The sequence below is a fragment of the Vicugna pacos genome, chromosome 18 (assembly GCF_048564905.1).
Source record: "Vicugna pacos chromosome 18, VicPac4, whole genome shotgun sequence".
NCBI classification, from domain to species: Eukaryota; Metazoa; Chordata; class Mammalia; order Artiodactyla; family Camelidae; genus Vicugna; species Vicugna pacos.
The window spans coordinates 40,915,185-40,929,953 of record NC_133004.1 but is presented as its reverse complement, the minus strand read 5'-3'; the positions used below and the strand labels follow the sequence as shown (position 1 = coordinate 40,929,953).

The following is a 14,769-nucleotide window of genomic DNA, read 5'->3' as shown; positions in this document are numbered from 1 at the left end:
ATTTTATCCTGGGAATCAATACGTATGCATAAAACAAACAAAGAAGGGGAGGTGTCAGGAGAGAGAGACAGAAGGAGGGGCATTGATTAATGGAAAAAATTTCACCAGGAACAAACTTTACATGGAAACATAAGTTTCACAAATATATTGAAAAGCATTTTACCTGTGACATTCCTATATCACAAATATGCTGCAGGCATATAGATGGCCAACAGGTACATGGAAGGGTGCTCGACATCCCTAACAATCAGGGAAATGAAAATCAAAACCACAGTTAGATATCACCTTACACCCTTTAAAATGGCTGTTATCCAAAAGACAAGAAATAACAAGTGTTGGAGAAGATGTGGAGAAAAGGGAACACTTGTGTGTTGTGAGTGGAAATGTAAGTTGGTGTAGCCACTATGGAAAACAGTGTGGAGTGTCCTCAAAAAATTAAAAATATGATTCAGCCATATGACCCAGCATTTCCACTTCTGGATATTTATCAAAGGAAGCAAAACACTAACTTGAAAAGATATCTATACCTTCACTTTCATTGCAGCATTATTTATTAATAGCCAAGACGTGGAAAGAACCTAAATATCCAACAATGGATGAATAGAAAAGGAAATGTGGTAAATACACACACACACACACACACACACACACACACACACACATAATCTAATATTATATATCTAATATAACTTTATTATCCATAAAAAAAGGAAATCCTGCTACTTGCAGCAATATGGATGGACTTTGAGGGCATTATGCTAAATGAAATAACTCAGACAGAGAATGACAAGTACTGAATGATCTCACTTATATGTGGAATCTAAACAAAACCAAAATGCATTGATACAGAGAACAGATTGGTGGTTTCCAGAGGCAGGGGGTGGAGTGTGGGTAAAATGGGTGAAGGTGGTCAAAAGGTATAAACTTCCAGTTATTAAAAAAATAAGTCCTGGGGATGTAATATACAGCATGGTGACAACAGTTAGCAATATTCTATTATACATTTGGAAGTTGCTAAGAGTTGCTAAGGAAGTAAATCTTGAAAGTTCTCACCACAAGAAAAAAATTAATAACTTTGTGTAGTTAAATAGACTTACTGTGGTGATCACTTCACAATATATATGTATGTTGAATCATTATGTTGTACACCTGAAACTAATATAATGCTATACCAATTATATCTCAAACAAAATAAAACAAAACAAGATAAACATACTACAAGGAAACTTAAAGAACCAACAGAAGCATATTGTCAATCAGGAAAGTATCTTTGGAGACATTAAATATACAGTGCCCATGAGGATAGGGTTGAACAATTTGTCTTTTAAATGTCAACGTATAAATGCTCTTTGTGTAGTACAGATAGTAACCCTTTATCTGTCATTCATATTGCAAGTAATTCCCTTCATCTGTTTTTTGTCTATTTTGTATTTTCTTAATATCTTTTCCTCTCAGAAGGTTACTTTTTAATGTATAGGATATGGCAAATTTTATTTTTGTGGCTTTTAGGTTTCTCATTTTGATTAAAATAGTTTCCTCAGCTTCCGAATCATACACATAGTCTCCTAAATTTTCCTCTACAATTTTTAGTTTTTTAAAATGTCTTTGATTTAGTTTTTTAAAAAAATTTTTCTTTTTTTGATTTAGTTTGTTTTAACATTAAATGTTGCAACATAAATATCTAACTTTATTTTCTGCTGTGGATGTTCAGTTGTGTTATTAAATAAACCATTCTTTCATCAGAATTAAATTCTAAATTTGTTGTATATTAAGATAATTGAATTAATTTCTGAATTCTCCATTCTGTTTCATGGATCTATTGCTTATTCTCATGGCAACACCATACTATGTGGTTTGCTATAGTTTTGTAGTATGTTTCAAAATATGACAAGGTAAGCCTTCTCACAATTATTTTTCACAATCTTCTAATATATTCTTAGACATTTGCTCATCTCCATGAACTTTGAGGTAATTGTATTCATTAAAAAATGTTCAATCCTTTAATTAATTTAAATTTTAAATTTTAATTAATTGAATTTTAATTTAATTAAAAATTAAAAGTAATTTTAATTAAGATGTTGGGATTAAGTGTACACATTAATTTTAGAAGACATATTTTTGTTGTAAAATCTTTATACCCAAGAATTTGATATATCTTTTCCATTTGTTTAGGTCTTGCTTTATGCCCTAGAATTAAGTTTTATAGATTTCCTCATATGAGATATGTTCTTTCTTGTTAAATGTATTTCTAAATATTTTTCCATTCGCTTTTCTATTGTGAAAGGAACATTTTTTACCAGTTTCCATTTCTAGCTGGTTGTTTCAAGAAGGGAGAAAACTATTTATATTATATCCAGCCACCTTATCAAGGCCTCTCATTAATATAGTAGTTTTTTCCTTCACTAACATCTTTGGATTTTCTAATTATACAATTATTTCATCAGCAAAAACTTGGGACATTTAACTTTTTTTGTATTGTATATGCCAAAGATTTGTTTTCATTTTTTGCCTTATTACATTAGTTAAAACACCACAAACCATGTTGAAATAATAATGGCAGTAATGAGCATTCCTATCTTGTTTTTTATTTCAATAAAATAAGCTTGGGTATTTGATTATTTAGAATGTGTTATGTTACTGTCTATTCCCTTAAATTATTTTTTTAATTGAGAAATATATTATGCATACAAAAAGCGTGGGGAAAAAAACCACACACCTGCAGATAAAAGAATAATAGTAATAAAAGAACATCTATGTACCCACCACCCAGCTTAGGAAACTGAATGTCATATACTTTAGAAACCCCCTAGTTGCTTCTCACCAATTGCATACACCTCTCTCCTCCATGATAACTCTCTCCTGAATTTTGTGTTAATAATTACTTCGATTTTCTCTATAGCATTACTGTACATATATAGACTCCTAATCAAACTATTGTTAGGTTAACCTTTTTTTCAGACAAAATAGACTTTATTTTTTTTTAAACACAACCACGATTTATTTTTATTTTTTGTTTTTTAGTGTCTTTATTGTAGTATAGTTCCTGTACAGTGGACTACATGTATTTCAGATGTACACTCTGATGAATTTTGATAGATGTATATACCAGTGAAACCACTACTACGACAATCAAGATAGCTAACATTTCCATTACTCCCAAGAGGTGCGGATTTTGAGTACCCAATTTATCCTTTCCCATTCCCTTTAATCCCTGGTAACCATAAGTTTGTTCTCTACATCTGTGAGCCTGTTTCTGTTTTGTAGGTAAGTTAATTTGTGTCCTCTCTCTCTTTTTTTTTTTAAAGATTCAGATATATAAGCAATATCATATGGCATTTTCCTTTCTCTTTTCTGGCTCACTTCACTTAGAATGATGATCTCCAGGTCCATCCATGTTGCTGTAAATGGCATTATTTTATTCCTTTTTTATGGCTGAGTAGTAGTCCATTGCATATAGATATGTATATATTACATCTTCTTTATCCAGTCATCTGTTGATAGACATTTGGGTTGTTTCTGTGTCTTGGCTGTTGTAAATAGTGTTGCTATGAACATTGGGGTGTAGATTAACCTTTAAAAAATTCCTATAGAGTGTGTGTGGTGTGCTGGAGTGGGTATTCTCCCATAGCAAGCCAGTCTCCCCTGGCTACATGCTGGGAGGAGGCCTAAGCCCTGTGGGGAAGAATGGAGTTGGCGACTCACTCACAGACCTCTAAAGAAGTAGGTGACATCTTTAATGCCCCCGGTGATGAGGAAGAGTTTGTTGGTTTCCAAGATGATGTTCCCATGGAAATCCTATCATCAGAGGAGAGCTGTGATAGTTTTGAGTCTCTGGTGTTAGGGAAGCAGGATATGCATTTCCACTCCAAATACTTCATAGAAGAGCTAAGAATTTTTTTTATAGAGGACACTGAGTCAGAGAGGGAAGATTCTGAAGGATTTACAGAGAGTGATATCTGAATGTTAATAGTAACCCAGAAGTAATGCTCGTGGAGTTAGATTTGAATGATGGTGGTAAAGCATCTTACATGAGTGAGAACAAGGACGATGATGAAGAAAAAGCTACACCTAGAAGAAACAGTTTTGGTCTTTGAGTATCTTTTCAATTTCCCACCAAGAAGCTGGCAAAAAAATTCTGATAAGAACAATTATTCTGAACCATTGTTTTCTGGCTCACACTTACAGGACGATTTTTTGAAAAGCAATTCTTGGAAGAAAGACAAGCTGCAGACCTGGGAAGGAAAGCAGAAATTCTGCCTCTGAGTCTGTGGACGACTCCAGGGATGCAGTCCGGGAGAGCTGGGATTCTCTGCTGAAAAGGACCATGAACATCAAGAACAAAGCCATGTTTGCCAGTTATTGGCCAAATTGAACTTGATGCCAGATTTCTTCCCAGTCCCAACCCCAAACTCAGTTTCTAAGAAAAAAACAGTGAGGCGGGACTTCTCAGAGGGACAGATCACGTGGCGCATGAACCTGGTCCAGAGCGCGCACATGGGCTCAGGACAGGTTCTCTGTGGAGAACTTCACCGCTAAGTTTGCAGAAGTTCTGCTGTTTCAGAAGCAGAAAGACAATTGAGGGGAAGGGAGGGATGCCAGGGGCATAGACGAAGTCACTGTATATTTTCTTTCCGCCTGTGGAGGCTATCACTGAAGAGGACTTAGAGAATGTGGCTGTAACTGTTGGAGTTAAAGCTATGATAAAGTTCTGGGTAACACTTGCCATCAGTGTGTGCAGAAGACCATCTATACCAAGACCGAGTGTCGGAACCAGAGCTGCAGTGGGGTGGGAGGGCAGTCCTGCAGGTCCTGCCTGTGGATCATTTTATGGTTATAATAACATTAAGGAATATCTGGAGAATTTACAGGAGCAGCTGGTAAAACACAAATTAAGAGAAAGAAGAACCAGGCTACTCACCATGGAGTCCGTATCTTTTGTGCTTAAGATTTTTACAGTTGTGTTTTATACAGAAATTCTTTATAGATCCAAATACTAGTTTTTAAAAATACATTTTTATTGTTTGTTTCTCCCCATTTTGGTGGGTGGGTGGGAGGTAATTAAGTTTATTTATTTATGTATTTATTTTTTAATGAGAGTACTGGGGATTGAACCCAGGACCTCATGCATGTGAAGCACGCACTCTACCACTGAACTATACCCTCCCCCACCCAAATACTTTTTTTTTTTAAAGATTGGTTTATATGCTTAAAAAGATTTCTCTGGAAGACAGCAAAGGAATCTATATACATGTGTACACAAACCTATTTCTATACTGAATTGTTAAAATCATTTGCAGATGATTAAAAAGCACAGTTAAATGGACTTAAAGTTTAAGGAAAGTTCCAGGAAAGTTCCACAGGGAGCCTTGAATGAGCCACTCTTGCCTCTGACTCTGTTTAATTATTCCTGTTGCCTTGACCTTTTACCTCCCAGGCTTGAGGTCAGGTTTTTACAGAGGTTATAGCCCCTTTAGTTTACCTTATCACAAGTGCCCATAGTTCAAACTACATAGTTTAACCTGCTCTGGGTCATTGGAAATGTATATTGAAGAATGTTCCCCTAAATTACGAAGTGCAATTAACCATGGAACTAGAGTTTTATTTTTATTAAGACTCAAACGAAAACTGGACATTTCCGACACTGGAGGCATTGGAAGGCTCCTGGCCAGCAGAAGCCGCTGCCTCTTCATTTAGGGGCCAGTTGCTTCTATATTTTAAAAGAATATAAGGGCTAATTTTTAATTTAAAAAGATTTTATTATCTGCAATAACTAAAATCCCACATACGGACTGGAAAACTTCCAGCCACGTTATTTTTGAGGTTAAATGTGTGTTCAGTGGAACTTTGATGAAACGGTGAGAAATACTGTACTTTTTGGTGTTGTGGGATGGGGGAGTCGAGGGGTACTGGGGAAAGCTAAAAATGAACAGATTCTGAATAGGTTTCCAGTATTTTTCTACATTTGCCTCTATTTCTCCCCCTTCTCTACTTTTCAGAAATGGTGTTTAAAAAATTAATGCACATTTAAGTTTCTTTAAAGTTACGTAAGCCAGAATATGTTTTAGGCCTCTCAGTAGAATAAATTGATGTGCACGAGAACAGAGATACAATGACAGAGCCTCACTGTGTTCTGGCCAAGGCTGGAGGAATAGGAGTCCCAGCATGAGGGCCATTTTATACTTTCTAGTAGCAGAGCCATGCCTGCCAGAACCCATTTGACCATCTTCTCTTTGCTCTTCAACCTGAAGGTCCAGATGTAGTTGGGGTCCCTTGTTTTGGTTTTGTACACAGGGCACTTGTAGGTGTGTTTGGATTCCTGTCTGTCCCTGGGTATGGCTTTTGCAAAGATGACTGTCATCGCGGGCCTGAACTCCTGGAGGTGGGTGTTAACAATGATTCCTGACGCGGGGTCCCATCTGGTACCTATGGCAAAAACACAAGGGTTGCGTGTTGGTATCAATCCTCTGATTGTTGTAGGTAAGAAAGTTCTGGTTTTGTCACATTAAAAAATTCACATAAATGAATTCACATATACTATACTTATTCCTCTGTGAATGGATTCTTATCCTCAATATTACCCTATTCCTTTTTTTTAAAAATAGACTTTGGTCTTTTAGAGCAGTTTCAGGTTCACAACAGAATTAAGCAGAAATTACAGAGTACGCACATAGTCCTCCCCACCCACACACATATTCTCCCCTACCCTCAATATCCCTCATCAATGTGGCATATTTGGTACAATCGATGAACCAACATGGGCACATTATTATCAACCAAAGTCCATAGTTTACACTAGGATTCACTCTTGATGTTGTACATGCTATGGGCTTTGACAAATGCATAATGACATATAGCCACCACTATAGTATCATACAGAATAATTTCATTGCCCGAAAAATCCCTTGTGCTCCATCTATTCATTTCTCCCTCCCTCCCTCTCCCCAGACCCCTGGAAACCATGATCTTTTTATTGTTTCTATAGCTTTGCCTTTTCCAGAATGTCACTTGGTTGGAATCGTACAGTTTGTAGCCTTTTCAGACTGGCTTCGTTCATTTATTAATGTGTCCTTTAAGTTTCTTCTATGTCTTTGATGGCTTGATAGATCTTTTTTATTACTGCACATATATTTTTAAATTTACATACATGTACTGTTCATTGTTTCTAAGAACGTTTAGAGCTTTAGCTTTTTAAACTTACATAGTTATCAAAGGAATAAAGCCAACCACAAAATAAGAATTAATTCAAAAAGATACCTACACCCTGCTATTAACAGCAAGATTATTTATAATTGCATCCTAAGTGCACATCAGTAGTTGAGTAGATAATGGAGATGCAGCATATAAATATATATATAATGGAATACAACTCACCCATAGAAAAGAAGGATACTTTGCCATTTGCAGCCCTTCATTCACTTTTTTTTTCACTTCAAAAACCAGAATTTTATAATGGCAGAGACATTTCCATTACATCAAAAACAGCAAAATACCTAGAAATAAGCCTAACCAATGAGGTTACCTATACTCTGAAAACTGAAATGACACAAAGAAATGGAAAGATTTCTTGTGCTCTTGGATTGCCAGAATCAACACTATCAAAATGGCCGCACTACCCAAAGCAATCCACAGATCCAACGCAACCCCCATCAAAATACTTGGAACGTTCCTCACAAAACTAGAATAAACAATTCTAAAATTTATAAGGAACCACAAAAGACCCCGAACAACCAAAGCAATCTTTTGTAGGTCTCTTTTTTCTTCTTTTTCTTCTTTTTGTTCCCCCCCCTTTTTTTATGGTTTGATGACTAGAGAAGATCCTTTAACATTTGTTGTAGAGCTGGTTTGGTGGTGCTGAAATCTTTTAGCTTTTGTTTAACTGTGAAGCTTTTGATTTCTCCATCAAGTCTGAATGAGAGCCTTGCTGGATAGAGTATTTCTGGTTGTAAGTTTCCCCCTTGCATCACTTTAAATATATTGTACCATTCCCTTCTGGCCTGTAGAGTTTCTGCTGAAAAATCAGCTGATTAACTTATGGGAGCTCCCTTGTATGTTATTCGTTGCTTTTCTCTTGCTAGTTTTATTGTTTTCTCCTTATCCTTAATTGTTGGCAGTTTGATGACTATGTGCCTTGGTGTGTTCCTCTTTGGGTTGATTCTGTGTGGTACTCTCTGTGCTTCCAGGACTTGGGTGACTGTTTCCTTTCCCAAATTGGGGAAGTTTTCAGTTATTATCTCTCCAAAAATTTTCTCAGGTCCTTTCTCTCTCTCTTTCTGGGACCCCTATAGTGCAAATATTAGAGTGCTTCATGTTGTCCCAGAGTCCTCTTAAACTATCCTCATTCCTTTTTTTTTCTTTTTTTCTGTTCTGAAGTAGTGGTTTCCACTAATCTGTCTTCTAGCTCACTGATCCGTTCTTCCTTCTTTAGTCTATTCTTGGTTCCTTCTAGTGTGTTGCTCATTTCAGTGATTTTATCCTTCAACTCTGTTTGGATATTCTTTATATTTTCTAACTCTTTCCTAAAACCTTCACTCTGTGCATCTATACTACTCTTGATTTCTCTGAACATCTTGGCCATCATTACTTTAAACTCTTTCTCAGATAAATTACCTATCTCCTCATCACTTATTTCTTCTGGGGTTTTATCTTGTGCCTTGGCCTGGGAGATATTCCTTTGCCGCCTCATATCGCCCATCTTTTTGCGTTTGTGGATTCCTTCCACAGGCTTTGATATTATTGTTTTCTTATTTCTAGTATCTGCCCCTGGTGGATGGGGCTGGATTAGAGGCTAATGCAGGTTTCCTGGCAGGAGGAGTCAGTGCCTGCCCACTGCTGGGTGAAACTTGGTCCCGGATCTCTGGTGGGTAGAGCTGTGTCTAGAGGCCTTTGTGCCTTAGGAAATCTGATGATGGGTGTGGGTGTGTTCCACCCTGTATGTTGTTTGTCCTGAGGCTTCCCTGCAGGCTGTTGGGTGGGGTTAGGTCTTGGTGCTAATGATACAATCAAGGTGTCAGCTTCCAGGAAAGCTCATGTAGATTAACACTCCCAGAATGTCAGCCATCAGCTTTTATGTCCCCTGAGTGAGCCACAGCCATCCCCCATCTCTCCAGGAGACCCTGCAAATCCAACAGGCAGGTCTGGCCCAGGTTCCTATGAATCACTGCGTCTGCCCTTGGACCTGGTGCACGTGAGTTTCCGTGTATGCTTCTCAAGCGAATGGAGTCTCTGTTTCCCCTAGTCCTGTGGGGCTCCCAGAGCCACGGTCCCCTGGACTTCAAAACCAGATGTCCTGGGGTCTCCTTCTCTTCTCAATGCCAAGACCCAAGTTGGGGAGACTGACGTGGGGCTTAGAGCTCTCACTCTTGTGGGAGGGCCTCTGCAACTTAACAAATCTTCAGCTTGTGGGTCGCCCACCTGGGGAGTATGGGGCCCAATTGTATCATGAGCACGCCCCTCCTACCATCCTGCTGTGGTCCCTCTTTATGTTTCCAGTTGCAGAAGATCTTTTTTGCTAGGTTCCAGTCTTTTTTCGATGGTTGTTTAGCATTCAGCTGTGGTTTCATTGTAGTCACAAGGAGAGGCAGGCTTGTGGTCCTACCACTCTGCCATCTTGACTAGAACAATATTACCCTATTTCTTGAGTTTAGGATATGAAAGATCATATCCTACTATCTCTCACTTACTGGTATCAAAATTCTTTCCATTACTCTCTTATCCCTTCTACAAAGTGTCCAGAAGTGACACCCACTGTTACCATCTTACACCACTCCATATATTGACACAAGACCCAGTGTTGAAGGTATCTTCTTCCAATTGATAGTCATCACTGCTGGTGCTTCTATGAGCATGTTGTCAGATCTTCTCAGTTCTGGGAGGACTTTCCAAACATGACTGCAGTGTCCAATTTCTTCACTACTGGAGTTCCCCTCTTTCACTGTGGATGGTTCTCCAATATCCTTGGCTACTGGGTTGAGCTCACCAGCACCGCATCTGATCCTCCTAATTCTACCATCACAGGGACCATCTCCATTAGTATCGCTCTGAGAAACAACAAAGACTCAGCAGGGGTTCGATCCTGTCTGCCTGTGTCACTGATGGCATCTTGACTAGGAGAAACTAGGACTATGATCCCAGCTGTGGTAGGTTGTATAATTGTTTGGTATGTTTACTTTCTTTCCTTGGGGGTGGATTATACCCTCCCTCCTCACTGATATCAGGCTTGGTGTCAGACTTGTGGTGCCTCTCCCTGCTGAAGTATTTTACATCCCTGTCCTGTCAAACTCACCTACAGCCACATGACTTGCTGTAACCAACAAAATGTGGGTGGAAGGGATACATGTCATTTCTGTAGAGAAGCTTTAAGAGTCAGCTTGTGGTTTTGTTATCTGTCACTTCCCACTGCCTTGAGACTGGCAATGTCCCAGAGAGGGGCTGCTGCATCAGCCTGGATCCTTGAGTAAAGAGCACGGATGTTGAGATGGGCAAGTAGCATGAGTGAGAATTAAACCTCTGCTGTTGTAAGCTACTGAGTCTTTAGGATTGTTTGTTATCTCAGCATAACCTGACATCTCCTGACTGTATACCAATCATTATTGGCTTCCACTTGTCTCAAAGCCAGGTATATTAGCTTTTCATCTGCCAACGTGCAAATCAACGTCCCTTACCCCATCACCATGACCTCAGAGACAACTCAGGTCAGCACTTTGACTCCTACAACCAGATACCATCAGTGACAACCGCAACCACAATTCAGATCATGACACAGAGGAGAGGATGGGAAGCACATTGGCCTAATGTTCCCAGTCTCCCCTGAGTCACTTCTTGGGGGAGAAGGAAAGACCTATTCCCTGGTCTTATCTTCAACACTTTGTCCCTAATCCTTAACATTTGAGGGATAGTCTTAGGTTGTACTTTTCCTTGATTCACATTTTCCTCCAGGTACTTGTGACAAAGGTGGAAACTTGGAAAAAGGCCAATGATCCTCACTGTTCTTCCATGAATCCCACATTAATGTCTGTGGAGTGAGGTGCTGGGAAGGGGCCCAGTGGTGTCACTGATGATTGAACTAATCTCTTCATCCTCAGCCCCCAGTCTTCCTGCCTCTGCCCCTTTCTTTTCTCTAGCAGCCCTCTTGTCCAACTCTGGCTGGGACCATATTCACTTGTGGTCTTGGTTGTACATGGCAGCCTCCAGAAGGTCTATATCTGACACATATAGCAGTGCTTTACAGTCCTGATGCTTACAGTGGGGCGAGCAGCTGAGGTTCTTGCTTCTGTGTCTCTTTCCTTCCATCCTCTCCAGCTTCCCCTATGTTGGACTCCAATGTGGAGGTAGGGTATTCTTGGACAACAGCAAGAAGACTCCAGTAGTCTTAGCTTGGCCATATCCCCCCAGAATGGCCCCCCAGAATGACAGGGGAACTCCCCTGTCTCTGGAGGCAAAGTGGCCACTACTGTAGCTAAGAATGCAAAGATATCACCTTCCCTCCCCTCTTTTGGGTAGGCATTCAAGTGACTGTAATGTCTTCCACTGAATGATAATTAAGTGCCATGGGAGAGATATCAGTAGTAAGTACCCTTACATATCAGGAGTGGGAGAAGTCACTTCCTGATCACACGTGGCTTCCTGGTGGAGGAGAGAAAAGCAGTAAGAGATGGATAGGATTTTCACAGGCTGAGAGAAACGCAAAGGGAGATAGAGAAGGAATTCTTTTTTTTTAACAGTGCATTTAACTTTTTTTTATTGATTTATAATCATTTTACAATGTTGTGTCGAGAAGGAATTCTTGATGTAGGAAACAGCTCAGGCAAAGGCCTGGAAGTAGGAAAGCCCAAGGCAAGGAGACCTGTTGGTTGGAGCAGAAGGAAGTTCGGGCAGTAGAGGGAGATGAAATCAAAAGGATGCATGGAGAGGAATCAGAAAGTCTGAAGCTGGACTTGTAAGGAATGCCAGACATCTTCTGGACATTGTATCTTTTCATTCCTTTGTCCACTTCCCCAACTTGACCACACTCACTCCAAAACTAGGGCAATATAATATATCCCCCAGATTGCTGAGCATCTTTTCATGTGCTTCTTGGTCATTCACATATCTTCTTTGGAGAAATGTCACTAAGTCCTTTGCCCATTTTTTTTTTGACAATTTTTAAAATTTATTTATTTTTTAACAACAGTATAACATTTTTTATTGATTTATAATCATTTTACAATGTTGTGTCAAATACCAGTGTAGAGCACAATTTTTCAGTTATACATGAACATATATATATTCACTGTCACATTTTTTTTCTCTGTGAGCTGTCCTTTGCCCATTTTTGAATTGGGTGGTTTGCTTTTTTGTTGTTGAGTTTTAGGAGTTCTCTGTGTAGTCTGGATATTAATCCCTTATCTTATATATGACTTGCAAACATTTTCTCCCACTTCGTGAGCTGCCTTTTAACTCTGCTGATAGTGTCCTTTGATGCACAAAATTTCAAAAATCAAAAATTTCCATGAAGTCCAATTTGTCTCCTTTTTTCTTTCGTTACCTGTGTCTTTGGTATTCAAGAAATCACTGCCAAATCCAATGTCATGAAGGTTTTGCCCATGTTTTCTATAAGAGTTTTATTGTTTTAGGTCTTACATTTAGGCCCTGATTCTGAGTTGATTTTTGTGTATGACATTAGATAAGGTTCTAACTTCATTCTTTTGTACATGGACATCCAGTTTTTCCAGCACCGTTTGTTGAAAAGACTACTCTTTCCCCAGTGAATGATCTTGGCACGCTTGTCAAAAATCGTTTGACCATTTATGTGAGGACTTACTTCTGAGCTCTGTATTCTATTCCACTGCTCTATGTGTTTGTCTTTATGCTGGTGCCACACTGTTTAGATTATTGTAGTTCTGGAGTAAGTTTTAAAATCAGAAAGTGGGAGTCCTCCAGTTTTGTTCTTTTTCAAGAGTGATTTGACTATTCAGAATCCCTTAAGATTTCATATGAATTTCAGCATAGATTTTTCTATTTCTTCAAAAATGTCACTGGGATTTTGATAGAGATAGCATTACATTTCAGAAGCAGCAATCAGTGGATCAGAGCACAGATTCCTGATATTTGGAGTCCATGGTCCTTTTTGCCTACCCTAGCTCCCACAAGCTGTGTGCAAGCAACTCCAGGAACACATGCATAGCTGCCTGCCATTTGGCTGGAGGGGGATGGGTAGCTGCTGCTGCTGCTGTGCTAAGAGCTAAAATTGACCAAAATTGACTGAAAATTTGAAATGAGCCATCCAGGTCTTTCCCTGGAAGTTTCAAGCATTCAGCAGACTCTAGAATTCCAAAATAGTTACATCAGACAGATTCTGCTAGTGCAATTGTTATCTAGGTGGGGAGATGGATCCCTGGTGTGTCCTACTCCACTGTCTTTCGAATCCTCCTCCAAATTATTTTTTAATTACCCTCAAACACATAATAGAGTCTCCAAGTTGTCAAAGATAAACAAAGCTGGACATTAAAGTGGTAAGGACAGGTTTTAATCAGTAATATGCTATTACAGTGGGAAAAAGAGTCTCACATAAACTGACCTCCACTTTGATTTGCATGGAAGTGACTGGGCGTTTTAAAGGGAGAGTGAAGTTGTAGGCAGGGGAGCAAGCAAGGGCTGGGCAGTGTTGGGAAAGTGAAAAATTACAAAAGAGAGTGGTGGTCCATGTGAAACCCAACCAATTTGCTAACTGGCACTTATAAAGTTAGGCTCCTGCCCTCCACAGAGGCTGGGAGACAGGAGCCCTATCCTGAGGTGTTGGCTGGAACAAACAGTAAATTCTTTTGAGTCTTGAGTTTTCTCAGGCAGGCACTATAAGGAGGCCTGGGGTCATCGTAGGGATGTGGCCCTGAGCTGTTAGAAACTGTGTTTGTGTCTGTTCAAATCTTTATAGATCAAGGGTGAGGCTTAGTGAAGGAGGGGACTCAGAGGGGACAGGCTAGAGTTTGGTCAAGGAGGCAACCTTTGTCAAAGTAAAAAGTAAAAACTACAGCTAGAGTCAAAGTTGCCTGACAGTCATTCCCAACCTTAGTTCCTTCATGCTTCTCTGAGCTAATCTTCCCCTGTTGTTGGAGTAGGTGAGCCTCTTTGCAAAATTTGAATGCATTACATATACCCTAATTTGTGTGTGTGTGTGTGTGTGTGTGTGTGCACAGGAGTCATACATGTGTGTATTTTAACAAAATTTCGTCTTCTAGTTTCACTGAATAAAACATTCCAAGAGTCCCGCCATGACCCTACCATTATTTTTGACTTGAAAATGGTGGTCTATCATGTGACTTTTCCATAGTCATTCTAGTTTCCTATGAAGAGCCATTTGCGTAGTTTCCAACTTCTACTGGAAATGCAATAAACTGGTTGGCTATAAACACCTCCTTGAAGTGCTTCTTGAACACAGAGATGAAAGGTGGAATTACTGGGTCCTTGAGCATGCATTTAAAATTTTAATAGATGCCACCAAATTGCCTTTTTAAAGCAGCCCAACCCACTTACACTCCCACCAGCTGGGTAAGAGTGTTTATTCTTCCCACTTGTCCCAACATGGATAGAATCAAAGTTCCTAACAGTTGCTAATCTTCTGGGTCAAAACTAGTCATTTGATTTGATTGTTTCCACTCATCACTTGTCTTTTCCTTTTCTGGGACCCATCCCATATCCTCAGATATTAAAATGACTTCAGATTGAATTCTGCATTGTTCCCTGGCTTTGGAGGTGGGGTCCCCAGAGTCATGCTAAGGGCAGGATGGAGAAGGG

The 14,769-nt window shown here is 39.3% G+C and overlaps 1 non-coding gene and 1 pseudogene across 1 annotated transcript; one reads left to right on the top strand and one right to left on the bottom strand.

Moving 5' to 3' along the window:
- The first annotated feature begins 3,600 nt into the window (after nucleotides 1–3,600).
- On the top strand, nucleotides 3,601–6,388 carry LOC102540382 (cell division cycle-associated 7-like protein pseudogene; annotated as a pseudogene).
- On the bottom strand, nucleotides 5,092–5,163 carry TRNAV-CAC (transfer RNA valine (anticodon CAC)). Its single transcript has one exon. It is a non-coding gene; the product is annotated as a tRNA-Val (tRNA).
- Nucleotides 6,389–14,769: the final 8,381 nt, after the last annotated feature.